The 23,352-nt window shown below is 35.5% G+C and overlaps 1 long non-coding RNA gene across 1 annotated transcript in view; it reads left to right on the top strand.

Annotated features, from left to right (window-relative positions):
* The first annotated feature begins 5,104 nt into the window (after positions 1–5,104).
* The window catches only part of LOC122228103, a 168,570-nt gene continuing 150,322 nt past the window's right edge, over positions 5,105–23,352 (top strand). Inside the window, exon 1 of the long non-coding RNA XR_006206420.1 lies at positions 5,105–5,200. This is a non-coding gene — a long non-coding RNA (uncharacterized LOC122228103). The remainder of the gene's footprint in view (positions 5,201–23,352) is intronic.

The following is a 23,352-nucleotide window of genomic DNA, read 5'->3' as shown; positions in this document are numbered from 1 at the left end:
CACACAATTAGAAACTATATTACCCAGCCTCCTTTGCTACAAATGCCATATGACAAAGTTTCCTGACAGGTATTATGAGGGGAAGTGATATGTGCAACTTTGCCCTCATTTACTTGCTCTGGGCTTACGCCTTTGTCATGTCCTGTGAACTGGAACACAGACATACTCAAGACCCAGCTTGACCATGCTGTGGAAGACTATGCCTTAGGGTATGACAGAACAAAAGTAAAAGGAACGTAGTCGCTTGATAACTGAATGGAATGAAACCCTTCTACCCAGGTGGCCACTTACTTTGGAAGATATGTGAGAGAGAAATAAAGGCTTACTTTTTTTTTTTAATGTTTATTTATTTATTTTGAGAGAGAGAGTATGAGCAGAGTAGGAGTAAAGAGAGAGGGGAGGGAGAGAATCCCAAGCAGGCTTCACACTGTTAGCGCAGAACTTGATGGCGGCACTTGAACTCATGAACTGTGAGATTATGACCTTAGCTGAAATCGAGTTAGATGCTCAACCGACTGAGCCACCCAGGCACCCCGAGGCCTACTTTTTAATTTTAATTTTTTTATTACTTATATTTTAAGGGGAGAATCTGGCTTTATAATTTTTTTTCTTTTATTGATATATTTTCAGTTTTGATGTGGCTTCTTCTCTACATTTAGTTGTGGAAAGTCTGTTGGTCCTTTTCTGAGTTATTTACACTAATGTGGCTGTCATCCAGATCTATCCATGGGACAAGGTGAGCTTAGGATTCTATTCTGCTATCTTCCCTGGGAGTTCTAAGGCCTACTTTTTTTAACCTGTTGTTTTTAGTACAGAAGCTTATTTGTTACCTAATTTGTTTTTTTTAAGCCTTTAAAACTTTTAATCATGAAAAATTTCAAACGTACAGACAAATTGAAAGAATAGAATAAACATCATCAATCCACCATGCATATTTAATAGTTATTAACATTTCTTCATGTTTGCTTCATTCATCTCTTTTTTGGTTGCTGAACCATTTTATTTAATTATTTATTTATTTATTCTTTTCAGATTTTATTTAAATTCCAGCTAGTTAATATATAGTGCAATATTGGTTTCAGGAGTAGAATTCAGTGATTCATCACTTATATACAACACCCAGTGCTCATCATAATTAGTGCCCTCCTTAATGCCCACCACCCATCTAGCCCATCCCCCAGTGACCTCCCTCCATCAACCCTCATAAGAGTCTTTTATGGTGTGTTTCCCTCTCTTTTCCCCTTCCCATATGTACATCAGTTTTGTTTTTTAAATTCCACCTATGAGTGAAATCATATGGTATTTGTCTTTCTCTGATTTATTTTGCTTAGCATAATACACTCTAACTTCATTTGCATTGTTGCAAATGACAAAATATCATTCTTTTTAGTGGTGAGTAATATTCTGTTGTTTATTTATATCACATCTTCTTCATTCATTCATCACTCAATGGACATTTGGGTTCTTTCCATAGTTTGGCTATTGTTAATATGTTATCTAACTTGTAATACCTTACAGGCAAATATTTAAACCAAGAAAAAATATGGTGAGATGTTAGTTTTGATGGTAAGATGAGGATTAACAAGAAATGCTTTAAGTTATACTCATGTTTATGTTTCTGTTACTTTACTCCTTTCTCCTTTCTATTCACTGTCCCTAGGAGACTGGCCTGTATGGATTATGGAAACACATATTTTTTTTTCCCCTCTGCTTTCTGGGTGGGTTTTGGCAAATGATCAGAGGTAGGTGAATGAGATGAAGGTATATACTTCCCTTATTGCCTCCATGTAAGGGTGCCTTGGGATGTTTTCATTACTGTAACTGAAGGTAGCTCTTCTTTCAAGGCCCTTCCTCTACATGAGTCTCCTCCTTTTACAGTAATTCCTCCCTCTCCTGTCCCGTTGAAATTAATAAACCTAGGTTATAGAACCATCCTTTGTGGTTCTCCTCACCCTGTCAACACCTTTATGAATAGTCACTTTGTAATTAAATTCTCTCTGAATTATCTGGAGTGTTCCATCTGTTTCCTGTTGGGAACCTAACTAAAACACTATTTATGTATCATTCTTTTTAAGTTTAATGTTACCTGAATGTTAGGAAATTATTCTATGAGCAACCTGAAATAGCTTTATTTTTATGAAGACATAAATTGAAAATAAATTGGCCAGAAACTACACAATTATGTTCTAGGTAGCTAAATCTATATAATAACAATTATATTATAGTGAGAACCTGACTTAGAGTCTTTTTTCCTTACTTCTGAAAGTTTACTAAAATTACAGAATAGTTGGAGTAAAGCAACCAAACAAAAACAAAGACTGCTAGAGAATAGGATTTAAATTAGTCTGTTCTAGGAAGTGATAGCTCATGTCCCTTAATGGCTCATGGAAGCTGGCAGTAGAAACAGTATCCTCAGGGAAATGGTTATATATTATGGTCCTCAAATGCTGTGGAACAACAAACAGTTGCATCATGGGTTTTAACAACCATTGACATTAGATTAGTAAAAATCCTTTCATTTTGATATGAGAGTAACCCAGTTAGACAATTAGATTGTTAACTAGGTTTTTTTTTAAAAATTATATTTATTTTTATTTTGAGAGAGAGAGTATGTGTACATGAGTGGAGGAGGGGCAGAGAGAGAGGGAGAGAGAGAGAATCCCGAGCAGGCTCCACACTGTCAGCACAGAGCCGGTCATGGGGCTTGATCTCATGAACTATGAAATCATGACCTGAGCTGAAATCAAGAGTTGGATGCTTAACCAACTGAGCCACTCAGGCGCCCCTAGATTGTTAACTAGGTTTAACAAAAGGTGATTCGTTTGCTTACATAACTAAGGATCAATATTCAAAACATCATGGGTCTAAAGATTGCTTCTTCCTGATTTCTTCTTTTTAGTTTGTTCTGTATATTGACCACATTCTGAGGCAGGCTTTTTTTCTCTATGTGAGGAAAGGTGGCTGGCTGCTGATAGTCTTAAGCAAATATGGGTATTTATAGAATTTGATCCCATGGGAATAGAGCCCGTCTCATTTTCAGAGGTGATATATCACATCTCATGGGGGACTCTGATTGGCTTCACCTTGCTGAAGTTCCCAGTTCTCATCTGTTGTTCATGGGGGATGTGATAGTTTGAGTGACTAGCTTGGTTGGCCACAAGACTAGTCTAGTTCATGTTACCAGTTCTGTGACCAAGAAAGATCATGTACTGTGATTGATGGCCCCCTAGAATTATGAAATTGAGGAAGAGTCGGCATCTTGATGTCAACTGTTTTTTTTTAAATTTTTTTAATGTTTATTTATTTTTGAGACACAGACAGACCATGAACAAGGGAGGGTCAGAGAGAGAGGGAGACACAGAATCCGAAGCAGGCTCCAGGCTCTGAGCTGTCAGTACAGAGCCCAACGTGGGGCTCGAACCCATGAACCGTGAGATCATGACCTGAGCTGAAGTTAGAGGCTCAACCAACTGAGCCACCCAGGCGCCCCTTGTTGTCACCTGTTTTTAAAAAAGTTATTTAATGGGTGCCTGGGTGACTCACTTGGTTGAGTGGTCAACTCTTGATTTCAGCTCAGGTCATGGTCCCAGGGTCATGGGATCAAGCCCTCCCTGTGTAAGGCTCTGCACTGAGCACGGAGCCTGCTTAGGATTCTCTCATTCTCTCCCTCTGCCCCTCTCACCTGCTCATTCTCACTCTTTCTCTCTCTGAAATAAAAAAAAAATAAAATAAAACCTAAAAAATTAAGATAAGTCACTCAAGAAATGAGGTTGAATGTTTTCACATATTTGGTAGAGAAGTTCATGTTTTTGGACACCTACTTCCAGTAATGGCAGACTTGGTAATTTCAACTAACTTTGGCTCTCAAGAAAATGAAAATATGAAATAAAATATTTAAAAATGACCTGTTAAAGCATCAAATAACTAATAAGTTAGAGAAATATTTCTGAAACAAAATCCCAGAAAAATGAGGATTCAGAGAAGCAAGAGCAGCACTTGATACTAGTTTTACTCAAAGGACATTTGCTTCTCTTAGAATCTAGAAGTGGGATTGCTGGGTCATATGATAATTCTAGCTTAAAGTTTTTGAGGAACTCCCATACTGTTTCCCATAGCAGCTGAACCATTTTACATTCTCACCAACAGTGCATGTAGGTTTCATTCCAGGCTTCTCTTTCTAATGCATTTTTATTATTCTCTAAAAAACTGTAATGTTATAAAATTGTTGAAAAGCCTCAACTTCTAATGACTTTTCCCCCTCTTTTCTCCTGTTAACCATGAATCTAACAGGAACCTCAACTCAGACTTAACTGTAGCAAAATTAAAATCATTGTGTACACACACACTGACATGCTGCATGGATTAATAGTGGGTACAGGGATGGTTCTCTCAAAGCAAAAATAAGTTACTATTATAAGAAAGGGCAGATGATTGATGGGACGCAAAATCCACCAAATCTATACTATACTGTTTAGAGAGATTTTCTTTCTTCTTCACTGTCTTAAGAACTTACCCTTTCCAAAAATTTGAAGATGAAAATGAATAACATTTTCCATACGTAAAAGATTTAAAAAAAATTAAACTGCATTAGAGGCTACTCCTGACTATGGTGATGTAGAATGGGCTTGTGCAAAATTTGCCTTCTCATGTTCCTTTATTATTTGACAATGGAAAGAATACAAGATGACCCTTACACCAAATTCTACTTAATAGAGAATGATGCCATAGTAACAGCACAATATAGAGTATCAAGACTTAAAAGTTTTTACTAGACCAGTATAACTCCGAAGGGTGTTAAAAATCGATCTCTTTCATCTCTTTCAAGAAAATACTGAAAGGAGTTCAACTTTCAGATACTTAAGGTAAGGAGAGAGTAGAGCAAATTATAGTCCCAAAGCTTCTGTTCTCCTCCTCTGTAATAACCATTGAAAAAGGGAACAGCTGGAATTTTTAAGGGACATCTTTTTTCCCAGTGTTGAATTTTGTAAAATGAAGCAATTAAGTGAGTTGGTTAATTCTAACTCCTTAAAAATTTGTGATTAGTTATCCATTTTCTAATATGCAAAATATCTAATACTTTATCTATACACAGAAGTAAAGAGCTACAAATCCTGTTCTTCACCTAAGAAAAGGGCTATTTGTCAACAACAAACTTGACTTTTTTCTTTGGAGGAGTTTTCAAATATCAGCAACTTTTGTGGTAGGTACCCCATGATCCTAAACCTGTTGATGGTTTAAAATTCTTAAGAACAGGTTTAGGAATTTTGGTCTTACTAGTTATTTCAAAATTGATACAAAAGATAAGTAAATTATGATAAAATTGTATTACTCAAAGTGTCTGAAAGCAGTATTGAGAGTTCCTCTGAAATTTTAAATAAGTGAGGTAGCTTAATGTTTCAGCTAAATGAAGGATTATCACACTTGTGGGCTTATTTCCAGCACATTTCTAGAGGACAAGCTGTAGAACAGAAAAGAATGTGGTGGATAACTCAGAAGTGAAACCGAAGATGTAAAGATGGAATGGTGTTGAAACTTCTATTTTTACTCCACATGAAAACTGCACATCTGTGAGCCAGTTTTCTAGAGATTAATAGACTAGAGCTGTTAACCTTGAGCTGTCTAAGGAGGGACAGGATGGGGTTATTACTCAGTGAATGGAAGAAAACAAAGTCATAAGTACTAATTCAAAATGAGGTGAAAAGTTCAACATTTTCTCTGGAGGAGTTTTCACCGGAATATCTGAGAAAATCTGAAAAAAAGTCTTTCCCTAAACTTTTGAGGGACAGTGGTGAGAATATTTGGGATGGAGAAGGAGGAAAAATGGGCCCGGCTGTCCTGCACACACAAGATTTAGCTAACTACAGTGACTTGTTTTTTATGAGGCTTCCTTTGAATGGATTAGTACATGAAGGATCAGTGAACATTCTTTCATAATTTGCCTTTGCCTCTTTTAGAAAAAAAGTGGAAGGCTGATTGGGAGTTTTGATATAGCATTTTTTTTAAATAAAAAAATGTGAGAATGTCATAACTTTCCATAACTTTGTATGTTTCTTGGCTTAATAGATCTCTCATTTTATTTCTGAGATTCAAAGAAGATAAAAATGACCAACATAAAAATAGATTGCTATTTTTTTCATTTAGAAATTATTTATTCACAGAAAGAGAAAACAGTTAAAAAAATCTCTAATGAAGAATTCAGATGATGTTTTTCAAGAAAAGGTTATATATTATTGTGTTACCCACATACAGTGATTTCCTCACAGGATGAGCACAGTATTTAACACAAACAATTGCACTGCTTTTCCTCAACCCATAAATTTATATTGTGGACCACATGAGGTACTGAGCACTGTGTGGAAGGTCATTTTATGAGCCCCATCTTGTGCTGTCAGTTGAGTTTTACTTCATTCCCTAAAATTTCAGAATGTGGGTGAAGAGTCATCAAGTCTTTTAAATTCACTGAGGAGTAAGTGGGAATTGATAAATTATTTATACAACTCAAATGAAGTCTTGCAGCTTTCTACTAACAAAGTGTTCAGCATGGGTAGAGCCTAAAAAATTCTAGTAAATTCATTTTACCACAGTAATCTCTTCTGAAAGCCAGACTTATGCTAAAAAACTATAGAATTGTGTGGAACTTTACTCCACCTTCATCACTGAACCCAGCACTTCTCTGAAACTGAGGAGGGTGCTTCATACCAGAAGGAAGCTCATTTTTGGTCCTAAGAACCTGGATTTGAATAAACAAATCAAAATTACTTATAATCAATCTCTGCTCAGTCTAACATTACACATGATAGCTTTAGCTCCCCCGCCCCCATTTCTGATGCGATTGTGTAGTTTAGCAAATATTACGTAAAAAGCAAAACTTTTTAAAACCATGTATTTTTTGCTTTTTCTTTCTTGGTAGTTATGGCTTCCTATGGTTAAAAGGCAATTAGGGATTAAAGAAGGTGATTGAATTAATGTAGGCAGGTTTTATTCTCCACCTTGCTTTAGCACAGATCAAAGAAGATGAATGTCCAGCCATTAGCGAATAATTAAAAACCAGGGTCCCACACAGGAATTGTTGTCCTTGTTTCTCCATGTATATCATCAAGAACTCTTCACTTTTTTGTCCCTCTTGTCCTTGCCCGCATTTTAACTTCACCTATTCTCAAATGCTAAGTGTACAGAGTTTTCCATGTAGTCCTCCATATTGATTTGTGAACCCCTTTTGGTGGACAGTTCTGCTTCCTCCTGAGGGAGGGTTGGGAGGAGGAACTGAGGAAATGGTCCCAAACAACTCATTTTTTGGTCTTCACTAGATGACTGGCAGTGGTCAGTTATTGTGTGGTTACTTTTTCTCCTTGAACCAATTAGAGTTCTATTGGTGGTTATTTGTGATTTGGAGTCTTATCTTTCCATCCTTCCTGAAACTTTAACCAGCTTTTAATACAAAAACAAACAAATTTGTAGTGTAAAAACTTAGAGAGAGCTAATTATACTTTCTTAACTAATATTCTAATGCATGCTATCTATAACCCTAATGTGCAGAGATTTTTGTTTTCAAGAGTTAGAGTCATCAAAATTGATTGGAATCTATTCTATTAATGGTTAAGGACAATCTTATCGAACTTTTGGGAAGTATTGAACTTTGATTTTGACTAGCCCTTTTTCTTCTCTTAGTACTCCTTCTATTTAGTCAGGACAGTCTTCAGTCTTCTCAAAGGCCATGCCCAGCTCCTATCCTTCCACTGGTATTTTTCTTCAACAGTATTTCTGAAAGTTCTTCACATCTTTCCAGACTTTCTTTTCCTTTCATCATCAAAGTTTTCTTTACCTCTGTCGTAATATCTTACAGTCTTGTTACTGCTTAATCTATTCACAAATTTAAAGGAAATACTAGACTGGTAAAAAGAAATAGTTTATATTTATATTTTGATGCAAAGGAGTTAATATTTTGTGATTTTCAGGCCTCCGTCAAAGCCTGTGAGAAAAATTTTTTGCATAAGATTTCCCCTATTAATAGAATTAATTAGATCATATCTATCTTCAAATGAGCAGTAGAGGGGGAAAGATGCCCTGAAAATAGCCCAAATAGTACCTGAATGGCTTTACCTTCCTTAGTCTCCATGTATGTTACAGGTAACCCTCTTTCTCACTGCCACTTTTCCTCTCTCATCACCATGGATGCTTCAAAACCTGCATAACATGATTAGGACACATTGCTATTTTATTTTGAACCTGTTTATGCTATGTCAACCACAATGGCCAAATCCTCTTTAGGGCTAGAATGTAGTTTTTCATGTACACGATTTTCTATTATAATTAGACCAGATCAGTATGACATAGATTAATGGGTAGTTTTAATAAAACAGTTTTAGTTCTTCACTCCCAGGCACCCCTCTTTACTTGCAATTTTAGCTGGAAGTTTTCTATTTAAGACTATGAATAGGTCAGGAACTTAATCTGTTTAATTTTTCCATATACCATTCCTCATTATGGCTAAGTATAAGAGGGCATTTAAAACATGCTACTTGAGGAAAAGACTAAGAAACAATTATTTCTGTGCCTGATTTTGTATTTTATATTTTAAAAGACTACGATTTAAGTGTTGCAAGCATTAGGAACTTGAAAATTGCTTTATTATCATTTTTGACCTTATCACAAGATGCAGGTTCATATTAGAGCAATGATTAAGTGATTTTCACCTTTGTGAACACAGACATAAGTAAAACAGTTTTATTAACATAAAATTCATGTTGTATTAATTTGCTAAATAGGCATTCATAATACACAAAGGCTGACTAGTTCTTGATGTCAAAGGAATTGTAGTTACAATGCTACACACACACACACACACACACACACACACACACACAGAAGAAACTGGACAGTGTTATGCACATGTTTATGATTTAAAATTTTTATTTTTCCATAATGCAGTGAATGAAAGTCAGTCATAATTTACTGAAGTCTGTTGCCTGGGGGCTTAGAACATTCTCACTATTTAGTAAGCAGAAAAACCAAACTAAAATTATGACTTATGAATAATGAAACAGACAAATCCACTCCCTCTGGTGAAATGGAAATAAATACTGCACACCTTCCCAAATATTTGTTTATTTGTCTATTTTACTCACTTTTGCCCATAGGATTCAGTTTTCTTCCCCCTTCTCTTTTTAAATGGAAATGACTACAAAATGGTTCCAATTGAGAAATAAATTTTCAGAAATACTAAGGTTTTTACTCTATTAGTAAACATCATTGGCTGTTTGCAATTATATATATATTTTTAATAAAAAGTGAATATTGTATAGCAAGGCCTAGTGATGGCGGGCAGACATCTGAAATGGAGGAATATTCCCAAATTAAAGCTTCTTTTCCTCTCAGAAAGTGACCTAGAACTAGGATATCTGGACTCATCCGCCTCAGGGAGGGTCAGGAGATACAAGTTGTCTCTGAAGTTTGTCTTTATGTTTTTTGAACAAGTCCCAACCTGGAGGCTATGTCTGATTTATGGGGTTGGCTTTGTTCCACCTGTCACAGTGGTGTCCTGGGGAAGGCAAGGCAGCAGCTAAGCTATCAGTTACCAAAAGCCTCACTGGTTGGAATCACTTTACCTAATGGTGTTTTCCAAGCTGTGTTCATTATTATAAAGACAATGGTGGTCACAATGTCTGAAAAGGCAGACTTTCAGATACTTTATTTTTCAGTTTGTACCTCTCCTGGATGGGATAGTTAGTATATTTGATAGTGTTTAAGTTCTGGTTGTTTTGAAATACTGTGATTTTGATGGTATGGATGTATTAGGAATACACTTCCTTTTGTATAGTCTTCTTAATATTTGAATATTTGAAAATAAGAGATGGGTTCAGAAGTTAAATTTTTCTTTAAGGTTAATTTTTTTCTACTTGCTAAATTGGTAGCTATTCTAGAAGGGCTTTAAGACAGAGCACTGAGTTATTTTCTTACCTTGGTGAAGGTGGGATCTGGGGTCTTCCAGAGGGTCAGCTAAAAGGGTAATAATGCTGCATGTAGTATCATTGGAGAGGGGAGAAAATAAGGTTTTTAGCTATTTCTGGGCTTAATAGTATAGTATCATTATTTTACTTAGAAGAATTTCCAGATCTTAGCCATAATTAAATATAATAGTACTGATGGCTATGTACTAAATATGTTAAATGCATTATTTCATTTAATACCTAAGCAGTAGTTATTATTGTTGCCATTTTCATAAGTGGCGATTCTGCAACACAGAAAGGCTTAGTAACCTCCCCACAGGTCACATAGCTTGTAGGAAGTAGAGGAAATACTTGATCTGTGTCTTGTGACTCCTCTGCACATTCTCTTAACCACTGCAGTGATTACTGATAACACCCAAAGACAAAAGGACATGAGTTAAATCATTTTACCACTTTCCCCCCATGATTTGTCCTAGCTTCATGATACATGACTGTTTCAGAGACTGAACAAAAATAAGCACTTCAGTTATTTCAGTTATTCTAACATGCACTGTCCAACACACATTTTCACATGTCTTAAATTGGGGTGCATATAATAATCACTGAGCTTTTATAATCACTAATTACCTGGTAGTAGTTGTGACATAGTTGTCATTGCTGTAACCAATGCATTTTGCTTTTATTTTCCTTCTAATGTATGCAATAGAGTGATACATAAAGAAAATCAGTGTCAAAGTGAGGCTAAAAGAACTCTCTCTAAATGTAAAAAAAAAAATTAAATGATGGGAAAGCAACTTTTAGACTTTGTCGGTGCAGTGGGTTTTTTTTTGTTTGTTTTGTTTTCTGTTTTTGCTTTGTTTTTGTTTTTTTTTTCTTTTTGTGACATAAAATACTGTTTAACAGTATCTTAGATTCAATGAAGTATAGGATGTGTTATATCTAGACAATGGCCACCCAACCTATTAGTACTAAGAAAAAAAAAGCACCAGTGCTACATTTCTCACTGTACCTGCTAAATTGTAAATTTCTTGTCAATTGTGTTATCTTTATACCTCCATTTCATCCAGTATAGTGTCATGCAAGTGATAGATACTGAATAAATCTATGTTGAATTGAATGTGTAATGAGACTGATTTTCTTGTTTTCCCTGTAAGGGAAATTTGAAACAAGAGTTCCAGAAATATTTTAAGCAGTGTCAGCATCACTGTAATTATTGTAGGACCTCCTATGATGATGACCTCCTTGAAATATCATGCTCATTTTAATGTATTCATCATAAAGAGTGGTGGCCTTCTAGAAAGGGCACAATTTATGAAGTCAGGAGATTTTAATTTTAACCCTGCCACAACCTTCCTATCACATCTTAGGTAAATCACTTAACCATGTCCTTAGTCATATATAAGAATAATAATTAAGGGTTCTCCCAGCTATTGTAAATGGTCAAACTCATTGTGACTATAAGTGCAATTATAAATGCAAATCATTTTAAAAGCTTTAGAAAATGCTCACAAACATAAATGCATAATTGTAAAAAAAGTTGTCTCAATTTAGGGAGCTTGAAGTTTCCAACAGAGCCAATGAGAACCAGAATCCCCTGCTTATTATGAACATCATCAGGACAGAGACTGTCCTACTCATTTTTAATTGGTACTGTTTGTGGCGCAGTAGATGTTCAAGACATATTTGTTTTATGAGGGGATTACTGAATACAAAGGCAGAATGAATAATTAAAATAGACTTAGGGGAATATGTATAGATTTTGTTCTCATAAAACTGCATAATCCTTTGACAGGAAATGTGGAGCAAGGTTTAGAGGTCAACATTTTTAGGATTATATGCTACTTAAAAAAAAAAATCTTTGTCCTTGATCTGATATATTTGAAATTTCTCAACAGAAACTATAACGTTTTGTATTACAAAATCTTCTCTGGAAACTGTACAGATTTCTAAACCAAGACCCAGTATATAACCAACAAGTTTTGGAAACTGAATTCTTATCGATATTAATTTTTATAAATACCAATAACTGTGGATAGAATTTTCATGTTTAAAAAATTTATCATGGCAGATTTGCTCATCAACACAGAAAAATATGCTTTTCTGCTGCCACATTACTTGCCATATTACTTTTCTACTGTCCATATTACTTGGACCCTTGAAACATGTGTTTTATTTTATTTTGTTTTGTTTTATTTTATTTTATTGTATTGTATTGTATTTTATTTTATTTTTTAAATGTTTATTTATCTTTGAAAGAGAGAGAGAGAGAGCATGAGCAGGGGAGAGGCAGAGAGAAAGGGAGACACAGAACTGGAGGCAGGCTCCACTCTCTGAACTATCAGTACAGAGCCCAAGGTGGGGTCAAAGTTGTGAACCAGGAGATCATGAGCTGAGCCAAAGTCGGATGATTAACTAAGCCACCCAGGCACCCCTGAAACACGTGTTTTAAAATATGCAGATAAACCTGTCTCTCTTAAGGATGTGAGCGCAGTTAACAAAAGTAAAGTGTATCTTCTTTCTTCCTTTTTCTTTCTTTCTTTCTCTTTCTTTCTTTCTTTCTTTCTCTCTTTCTCTTTCTTTCTTTCTTTCTTTCTTTCTTTCTTTCTTTCTTTCTTTCTCTTTCTTTCTTTCTTTCTTTCTTTCTTTCTTTCTTTCTTTCTTTCTCTAAAGAACAGATTTAGGAATATGATATGCTGCCGCTTGGTGGCACTCTTTACTCACTTAATGTTGCTTTGATGATGAGAAAAATGTGTTTATAATAAAGGAAAGTGACATCCAGGGAGAATTTCAATAGTCTAATTTTAGACATAGCATTCAGGTGTTTTGGAATTCTAATAGCTTGGATCAGTTAGTTTCCGGAGCTTGCCAGTGTACTGTTAGGTCTAAGGAATGCCACTCGGGTTATGAAATGCATCAGGTTTGCATATAATGATGATTTTACTCTGCAAAATTTGGCACAGTTGATTTACCTCTTTGATTTTCTTTTGTCTCTATTCTGGGGGACATGGTTTTAAAAGCCTGACCAGTATATGGATAGTAAATACATATAATGAACGCTTTTTAAAAAGAATATTCTTCTTTTAAGAAGAAATAATTTGGTTCAGTAAAAATTCAACAAAGTAATATATGACAGCCTTTTGGTTACTGGATAGTTGAACCTTATTTACAAATAAGATTTAGGAAAAAGTAATCAAGCAACAGCTGTCATGAGCCAGTTTACTCATTAAAGAGCATTTTTTAGGTATGCAAATTGAGGTAAATGTACACACATAATACCAAGTGGAATGGGGTTGTTGTTAGTTAAGTCATTCAGAAGGCAAACTGTTAATAATGGCATGCTGGCCAACTGTCACTCTTTCACATGATCAGCCACTATTCCAAAGGTTTAATTTGACATCAATCATTTTCATAGAACATTAAAAATTATATTAGAATATTGTCACTGGGATACATGGGAAGAGAAATATCTGACTCAGTTTGTGTTATTCTTGCTATGTATAAAAAAATACTCAATACTAACCGTTTTTCAGCATTTGGGTTAGGGGGTGGAAAACATTAAAGATCCATGCCTATCTTCATTACAATCACAGTGTCTGGGCAACAGTCCCAGCCTCCAGCATAAAGAATCTCCCAGAGCATAGCACATTAGTGAGTACAGTTCGGCTTTATCAGCTGTGGCATCAATCACATTCAGAATAGTTATATCAGGTCCCCACCCAAGCCACTCAATTATGAAAATCTCTCCAATGAAGAACTAGCATGTCATTGCATTCACAATCCACTTAGACAAGCTCATTGACACTAAGATACCATGTCTCCCATGTTAATAAATGAAGATCATTGAGAAACACCTACATGTTTTTAGGACATTGTTTCTCCAAATACACTGCCCCTCCTTATCCGTGGAAGATGTGTTCTAGGACCTTCAGTGGATGGCTGAAACCGCAGATAGTATCGAACCCTATATATTCTGGTTTTTTCTATACATATATACCTATGACAAAGTTTAACTTACCAATTAGTCACAGTAAGAGATTACTAACAATAGCTCATAATAAAATAGAACAAATAACAATATACTATATAGTAAGAATTATGTGAATGTGATCTTTCTCTCTCAAAATACCTTATTGTACTCTACCCATGTTTCTTGTGATGATGTAAGATGATAAAATGCCTAGTAACGAGATAAAGTGACTTAAACGATGTAGGCATGCTGACATAGAATTAGGCTACTATTGATCTTCTGTCCATACATCAAAGAGAGGATCATCTGCTTTGAGACCATAGTTGGCCACGGGTAACTGAAACTATAGAAAGTGAAATTATGCATAAGGAGGGACAACTGTATAGCCTGGGAATGAATGTGCTTCCAAATACCCAGATGATGGCTAAAATGCACATTTCCAGGCCCTGCTAAAGGGATGGGGGTTAGTGTGGGCGGGCAATCACTATTTTCTTTTCTTTTCTTTTCTTTTCTTTTCTTTTCTTTTCTTTTCTTTTCTTTTCTTTTCCTTTCCTTTCCTTTCCTTTCCTTTCCTTTCCTTTCCTTTCCTTTCCTTTCCTTTCCTTTCCTTTCCTTTCCTTCATTTTATTTTTTAAAGAGAGAGACAGAGAGAGCAGGGGAGGGGTGGCAGAGAGAGGTGGGGGGAGAGAGAGAATCCTAAGCAGGTTCCATGCTGTCAGAGCAGAGCCTTGATGGGGGGCCCAGTCTCATGAAATGCGAGATCATGATCTGAGCTGAAATCAAGAGTCAGGTGTTTAACTGACTGAGTCACCCAGGTGGCCAGTCGCTATTTTAAACAAGTTGTCTGAGTGATCCTTATGCTTATTAAAGTTTGAGAATTACTGCTTGGTGAGGGGCAAGTCTCGTGACTATTTAAATATTGAACATAATTTCTGTTCTCTACTGTATGTGTGTGTTTGCCACTGTTCATCTTAACAGTGAGACAGTTTTTATTTTAAATCTCTGTCTAGGGTTCTTAGGAAGCAGGGGTTGGAATTTAGAAATTTAGGATGTATCAAATATCAGAGAACCAGACAAGTTTAGAACTTAAACTACAGAGGAGTATTCGGCTTGAATTCTTTGTTTATCCAGAAATCTACTGTTTTCACAAATATTACTTGTCCCCTATATACATATCCTAGGATAGTGCTTAGGGTTGGTACTTTTTCAGGGAAACTGACATTTGTCAATCATCTGCTCTGCAACAGATTTTTTTTTTTAAGTAGCAAAAATGAGTTATTCAGGAATAACAGACAATTATAATTTGGGGCAAGCAAGCTATAGCAGAAACCATAGACAAGTTTCTACAACAGATCTTTATATTTGTTAAATACCTATTAATCCAAAGTTGTGCTCTTTGATCTATTTACTTATTACACAAAATGATGTGAATATCTCATCATACAAACCTGGTAAGAATAATGATGGGGGTGATTTGTTCACTGTTAATCAGATTCTCTTAGGAATGTTTGAATTATTATTCTTAAGATGCACTTTGAAGACTGTTGAGAATCTTTGCTTCATCTTTAAGCGTGTCTCTATTTTGAAAATTTTGTGTCATATGGTGTGTTTTTAGGAACTTTCACAGGCTCTGTTCTTATCTTTCATTCTGTGAGCTCACAACAATAAAACATGGCCTTGAGCCAAAAAGTTCAATCAAGTACTTGACCTTTATGATTTCCACCATAATATTTCTTTAGCTAGTGTAGAAAGTATATGTAGCTGAATTGGCATACTTTGTATGCTAAGTATGCTAACATAGTCAAAAGGGATACATAATTGTGAATAACAAAATCCAATTTTGTCATATGTTTTAATCCTATATTTCTAGGAGGATATTCTATTGCACTGTGCAACTTAACAAGAATAATTATCACTTCAACTTCGTAATCACTATGAAGGTCCATGATAATGCTCCTCGTTCTCCAGAAAGGCAGCCAGGAAATCACACAAATCAGACTTAAAAAGCTCCTTTTTTGATTCCTACAAGAAATGAATTCCATGACGACCATTGTGTGATGTGAGTGGATGAGAGAGCATTTCTAGGTTCATCAGCATTCTATTCTGTACCCACAACTTATTGATATGAAAACCATGCTTCTAATAATTGAGACTGCTTCTATCATTTTTCTTTAAGGCTTGCATACTGATGGTAGTTGGAAAATAGCTTCCGTTATTTCAACTCTTGCTTGCTAATGAGTGTCTAAAAGTGGTTTGAGAGTAATGTGAACAAGATCTCTCAAAAATATAGCCACTTTGGAGGCAATATAGTAAATATCATCTATTAATTGTTGAATATTAGAACTGAGATGGGCTATAGAGGTTGTGTGGCTCAAACCCCTTATTTTATAGAAAAGGAATCAAGTTTAAAGAAACCAATTTTATTTTCACTGTAAAATCAAATTTACAGCTTTGCATAATAAAATGCTAATATGAACTGCAGAAGAATGAATAAAACTTGATCATTCAGGCTTACACTTCATGGTTGAAAAGTCTCAAGCTGCTTTTCGTTTTGTTTTATTGTCTTTTGACTTCTTTCCATAATCATTTATACTTAATACACATTTCTCTAAATGAGATATCAATAAAAACCCTAGTTTTCTCCAGTTGTTTCTATATTAGAACATATTTTTTTTTCTGGACAATATACATTTACTCTTACAATCATAAAGGGAATTGCTTAGTAATATTTGCCATAATTCACGATAATACTTCTAGCAGATTTTCGTTTGGTATATTCTGCTCTTCCTTGCCTTGGACTGGGAGAATTTGACTCTGAAGACCCGATTGCTTATGAAGTTTATCTGTTGATGGTGCTTGGGCTGTGCTTTTGGTGCTTCTGACAGTCCCTGAAAGAAAGGGGTTGGGAGAGGTGAAGGCAGAAGAGCGGACTCAGTACAGAACTCTTCTTGATGCCTTGGTGTGACTGCAACGGACTCAGCCTTGCACAGGGCTGAGCGGGGGAGATTACAAAGAATAAGGACAGACACGATGTGTGGTGGGAAGATCACAAGCTGGGATTCTTTTATTTTAGCCTATGGCGTGTGACATACAGCATACATGCTGTGATTCTCGCATCCCTCCTTCGCCTTCCCACATCCAGTCACTCACACACTTTTGCCATTTTCTTCTTCACTGGGTCTTAGGCATTTGTCTCTCTTCGATAAAATGTTTCACTCTGAAAGACTGTTAGAGATCATCCTGCTCAATCACAGATCCATTAAAAGAATCATTGCTATAGCATTATTGATAGATGATTTTCTAATGTGTACTTGAATATTTCTGGTACCAAAAACTCACTACTTTTACAGGAATTTTATTTTATTATTAGACAACTCTAATTGTTAAGAGTTCACTTATATTATTTCACTGATATCATCGTAGTAAAATAATTTCCTTTGCAATTTAACCTTTGGTCTACATTGTGGACATAAATTATTCAAAATAAGTAGTTTTATATAGTAATCTTACCCCTCCCCTCCACATAGATACACACATTTCCCTTCTTCATGCCAAATATCCCCAAATTCTTCATGTTGACATACTGTTTTTCAGATCATTTGTCAACCTCTTGTGCCTTTATCAAAATATATCAGACTCTCCCTAAGTGGGAGCTCCTGGGTGGCTCAGTCCATTAAGCATCTGACTCTTGGTTTCAGCTCAGGTCACAATCTCATGGTTTGTGGGTTCAAGCCCCACATTGGGCTCTGCACTGACAGTGTGGAGCCTGCTTGGAATTCTCTCTCCCTCCCTCTCTCTGCCCTTCCCCTATTCGCTCTGAATGAATGAACGAATGAATGAATAAATAAATGAATAAAAGAAACTTAATATGGGTGAGTTGAGCACAGTAATTTTCCCTTCTCTGGAGGCTATATTTCAACCAAAGTTTAAGTTTGAGATTGCACTAGTTTTAAGTAGCAGTGGTGCACTTGTTTTGGTCTTAGAGTCAACCACTCATCTTTCGTTCAAATAACTCTTGAGTCGACAGTTCCCCATTGTGTACTTTTGCAATTAATTTATTGAATGCTACACTCATAATTGTTTGATTTCACTGTTTTCTTTTTTTACTTTTTGAAAGAAAAATAAACTTAATTCTGTCAGTCATTATAGTAATTTGTCCCAGTTCTAGGCCATATGAAAATCTGAAAAGCGTATTGCATCCAGGTGGAGCAGGGAAGCTTGAAGGTCAGCGCCTGTGGCACAACTACCAAAAACTCACTCTGTAGGTTGATCAGCCATGGATCCACATAGCTGTATTTGCATCAGATCCATATCTAATGTTACCAAGACTTGTCAAATCTCTTGTCTATGTCAAGGTGCTCTGCTTCTTTTGCTGTTCTCATCATTTACAGCTGTTCTCCATCTCTTGTCCCTCATTTTATTCATAGTTAGCTATAACATACTCATGTAGAGTCTTGCTAGGCATAGACACTTTCTCATTCCTGTTCTCTAGAGATGCTGGAATTATTTTCTTAAATACTATTCTTTAGCAAGTCATTGAACTAGGGTCTCAATATGATATTCATGGAACTTGGGCATTTTTGTTTTTGTGGGATCCTTCCTCCATACACACAAACATATTTAAAGTTGTATTTTATAATTGTTTTTGGCATAAAGTTAGTTTTTTGATGTAGAAGTTAGTTTCTTCTTTGCATTTTAAATGAAAATATTGTACACTTCAGCATGGGGCTAACTGTACCTAATAGATAACCTGGTCCTTCATTGAAGTCTAACATTAAGCTTCTGCTCCCAAACCTACCATGATAGTTCCTCCATTACTTTTCCTTCCTTAGTCCATCTATCTAATGTTTTCCCTGACTGTGCTGAAATCGGGGCTCTGTATTCTGGATGGCCTACATACTGACTTTTCTGATCACTAATTCTACATCTTTCACATTATACAACAGCTATATGTATTTGGTAGTGGCTCAAGATACTTACAAATTGTTTCTTTTTGTTAAATAGGATAAAAACTTCACTTTAATATTTAGTTTATAATTAACTATTACTAGTTTAGAAGTGACAATCATCATTAGCAGTTACTAGAGGTTGCACTGTGACACTCTTTTCAATTGATAAGTGCCTGAAGACATTTTCTACATTAAAAAAATTTTCAATTCTTTTTTTTCCTGATTCATACATGTACACTAAGTTCAATGGAGATTTTTTAAAAATACTGGATGTTATATAGAAGAAAATATAGGTCACCAAGAATTCCATCACAAAGAAAAAAATGTAACTATTTTTCCCTGTTTATTTCCAGACAATTTATACATAAACTATGTATACTTTTAATAAAATTAAAATCATACTGTTATCATACCATACCCTAATTTTTTCACTTAGCAATATACTGAAAACATAAGTCCATGTAATTAATTATTCTACTAGGCTGTGATTTTAATTACTAAATTATGTTTCTTTTCTGAGTATACCATAGTTTATTTAACGTATCTATTTTGGGGACATTTAGGTTGTTTCTAATTTTTATGAGATTATAGTTGGGTCTATTGTGTGTATATTTTTATATTTTTTTATTCTTTAATTGCTGCTGGAAAATTCAGGATCCTGATACATGGTGGTAAACGGGAAGTACGGTTAATGCAGTAATTATACTCATCAAAATTTCTGGGTGTTTGTATTTCTAAAAATAGAGTTAAAAAATTAGGTTGGTTTGCTTTGAATTAAAGAAATATGATGTGAAGGCAAATGAAAATTAGGAGCATGAGTTTTGAAAATGAAAATTTTCATAAGTTTAAACCTTCAAAAAAGCTTACAGTAGTAATATTTTGTCAGTGAAAGTCTAATCTGCTTATAATGAATGAACTGGCTTATCAAAATGATCCTAGTTTTTCATATAGTTTCCACATTGAAGAAGCTGTGTATTGCTTTGTGCACTTTATCTAATAAATGTTGCTTAAGAAACTAAAAAAAAACCCAGCAAAATTACAAGATCTATCATGGTTTGGAAATGCAGTGTGAAAAATCTCTTTTATTAGGCATTGTCTCCCATTTGAAGAAGAAAGATGGATTGATAAAAGCTATTAAAAACTGGAATTAATGCATATTTTATGAACTCTACAACATTAAGGGGAAGATTAAACTTAAAGGTGGCCATTTCAGACTTTACACAGCAGTTTATAATTTTATTTTCATCCCTTAGAGTAACATGGGTGTAATGCCAGCAGACCAATTATGTTCCAGAGATGAAATAACCATCTTCAGCAGCTTGGCAATCAAGGATCTATTGTCTAAAAATCTTCCTGGTGTTTATAGTGTAAAATTGCCCAGGCATCTGCTTTTTTATTCTGGCCAAATTCAGATGGTTTCCAGTGTCCACAGGCCCACATATCATCTCTGACCTTCTACTGCAGTGCTCAAAATGTTTTATACTGACTTGCAAAGTGCTCTTTCCCATAAAGGAAGCTATAGCCATGAATAAAGGTAAAAGAGCCGCAAATATAATTACGTGAATGAATTAATCCAACACCGATTTATACTACAGGAAAAATAAAAATGGCAATGTTTTCACGTATAATGTGAACAGAATTTTGTTTCTTTTTAATGCATTCAGACACCAGTCATATCTTTTAACATTTACAGAATGCAGCTCTAATTGTTAAATGACTTCTTCCACTCATAAGTCACTCCTGTGAATCATCCCTCAAGGATATAATCTATGAAGAATTGTTGGATGGAATGTAGAATTGGAGATAAAAACAAAGGTAACGTAGGATCATTTGACTCAAAGAATAATGAACTTGTAGATTTTGCATTTTGTTTCTAGTCCCATTTCAAGAAGTTGTTTCAACAAAGTGGTATAATCACATACCAAAAACATGCACAGTAAATAAACTGGATATGGGATTGTACTGGATAGATACTTTGGGGTGGGTTGGAGTGGGATTTAAGGAACAGTAATTTGAATATAAATCTATGATATTGTGTTTTTTAATAAATATTTATTTTTTAGAGAGAGAAAGAGAGAGAGAGAGAGAGAGAGAGAGAGAGAGAGAGAGAGAGAGACAGCGCAAGCAGGGTAGGGGCAGAGAGAGAGAGGGGTCAGAGGATTCAAAGCCTGGAGGCTTCCAAGCTGACAGCAGAGAGCCTGATGCAGGGCTTGAACTCATGAACTGTGAGATCATGACCTGAGCTGAAATCAGACACTTAACTGACTGAGCCACCCAGGCGCTCCAATGATACTGTTTGATATAAAAACATTTCATTCAGCACTTAACCAGGTGCTGGTCAATTTAAAAAGGTAATAATAATAACAGTTGCTACTTATCAAAAATTTATATATCTCAACTAGACCATTTATACATATGATAGCAAATCTTTGCAAAAAGCATACTAAGTACTATTAAAAAATTAAATTAAAAACTAAGGCTGGCAGGAGTTGGAGGGGTGCTAAGAGGCTACTGGTAGAGCTGATATCCGAACTGACGTTGTTTAATTGCAAAGTCTACATTCTTTCCCATACACTGTGTAATAGCTGGGCAACCATCTTTCCTCTGTGGTTCATACTGAATAGACTCTGGAGGCTGTTGTCTACATCTGATAACCTCTATGACTTTTTGGATTTGCTTCCCAACTGTAGAGTAAATGCTTAGCCACTCACAACACATTCTATTCTCCCGTGCTTGAGTATGACAAGTCCTTGCTAATGAACAATGTAGGCATGGCTCAGTGGGCTGTCAAACCTCTGGCAATGGTAAAGGATGCCCAGAGGGTAATTTTTGAGTTTGTGGAATGCCTTGTAGTCAAAATTCTTCAGCCTGTATCATTGGAAGACTAATTGTTTGAGTGGGTTCTTTTTCTGTTTTATATCCTAGGCTGCCCTTTGGGGAGTTACTAATCACCATTAAATACATAATTTCCTACTAACATAGCCACACTTTATGAAGTTGTCCCTATAAGAATCAGCTTCATTATAAATCAATGCTTATATATCTCTATGTTTTGTGTGTGTGTGTGTGTGTGTGTGTGTGAGAGAGAGAGAGAGAGAGAGAGAGAGAGAGAGAGAGAGAGAGAGAAAGAGAGAGAGAGAGAGAGAGATTTTAGGTTTGCAGGTCATATTTTCAATCACTATTTGCCTATCCCTTCTGAATGGCAATTATGGCAACCTTTTAAGTCCAGGTAGAGTTTCTCTGGAAGATGTTAGCCTGCTGGTATGAAGGACCTCCTTGAGATCCTCCAAAGTGATTTTTATATATAATCCAGTGTCTACATTTAAAATCTTGTGATGCAAAGCATTTTCTCAAAATTTGGTAATGTTTCCCTGAACTCTTTTTTCATAGTGAACAAAAACATTGAAATTTTATTTTTATTTAAATAGATTATGACTTTTGGCAAGTTGCTTACTACTTATCCTTGGTTTCCTAATCTAAAAAATGAGGAAGATAATAGAATTCATCTTTGTAGATTATTTTGAGGATTAAAGTAAATCATACAGAGAATGCAAGATGCCTTGCTAAGCCGTAGTCATATTAAACATTCAATAAACGTTAGCTAATACTAGTCTGTAGAAGCATGAATTCCCTTCGCATTACGTAGTTTCATTTAATTGGTATAGTTTATGCAAGTGAGAGAGAGTGGAGGCTTCAGAATAAAGGCTGTATTAGAAACAAGAAGAGAAAGCATGCGAGGAGAAAAGGAGAGTGAAGATGGGAAGAAAGGAAAGACAAAAGGAGTGTAGAGGAATGGAAGAGGAGGAAGAAGAGGAGGTGGAGGAAGGGAGGGAGGGGAGAGAGAGAGTGCGTGTGTGAGTTTGAGAGCAGCACGAGCTGGCCAGCTGGCTAGCAAGAACATTTGGGTTCAAAGGAGGGAGATGCTGGCTGTAGGCCAATATGAGATGAGGGACAGAGGCTATGAGTTTTCATTACCTTCTGTTTTCAAATTTTAGTTTATAAGAAACTGTTTTAAAATGGTCTACTCTATCCACATGTTTTTCTCAAGGTGGAATTTTCTTGTGGTTTGCATATGGCTGAAGTGGAAAAGTTTTTGTTTTGGTGGGGAAGGTATATGATACTTGGTTTTCAGAAACATTGAGAGACTTATACTGGGCAAAAAAATAGAGAAACCATTGACTTGTGATTTAGCAAGTTCTGAGAAAGGAAAACATTTGATAGCTTTTTTATTAAAAATCATGACTGTTTCATGGATAGTGAGTGCTTAAAGAAAATATTGTGCTGCCTTCTTTGTAGAAAAATTGGTTGGAACAAAACCATAAAAGACCTGTAATTATAGACTATTCTGCCAGGACCCAGAGATCTGCAACGTATAGACCTTTGTGCTTTGATCTATTTCTTGGAGGATTTGATATTTTTACAACCTAATGGACTACTTAAATCCCAGTGGATTACATCCTCATGAAATGGTATATAATCAGTTTGATGA

The sequence above is a fragment of the Panthera leo genome, chromosome C1 (assembly GCF_018350215.1).
Source record: "Panthera leo isolate Ple1 chromosome C1, P.leo_Ple1_pat1.1, whole genome shotgun sequence".
NCBI lineage: Eukaryota > Metazoa > Chordata > Mammalia > Carnivora > Felidae > Panthera > Panthera leo.
This window is presented reverse-complemented; position numbering and strand designations above follow the sequence as displayed.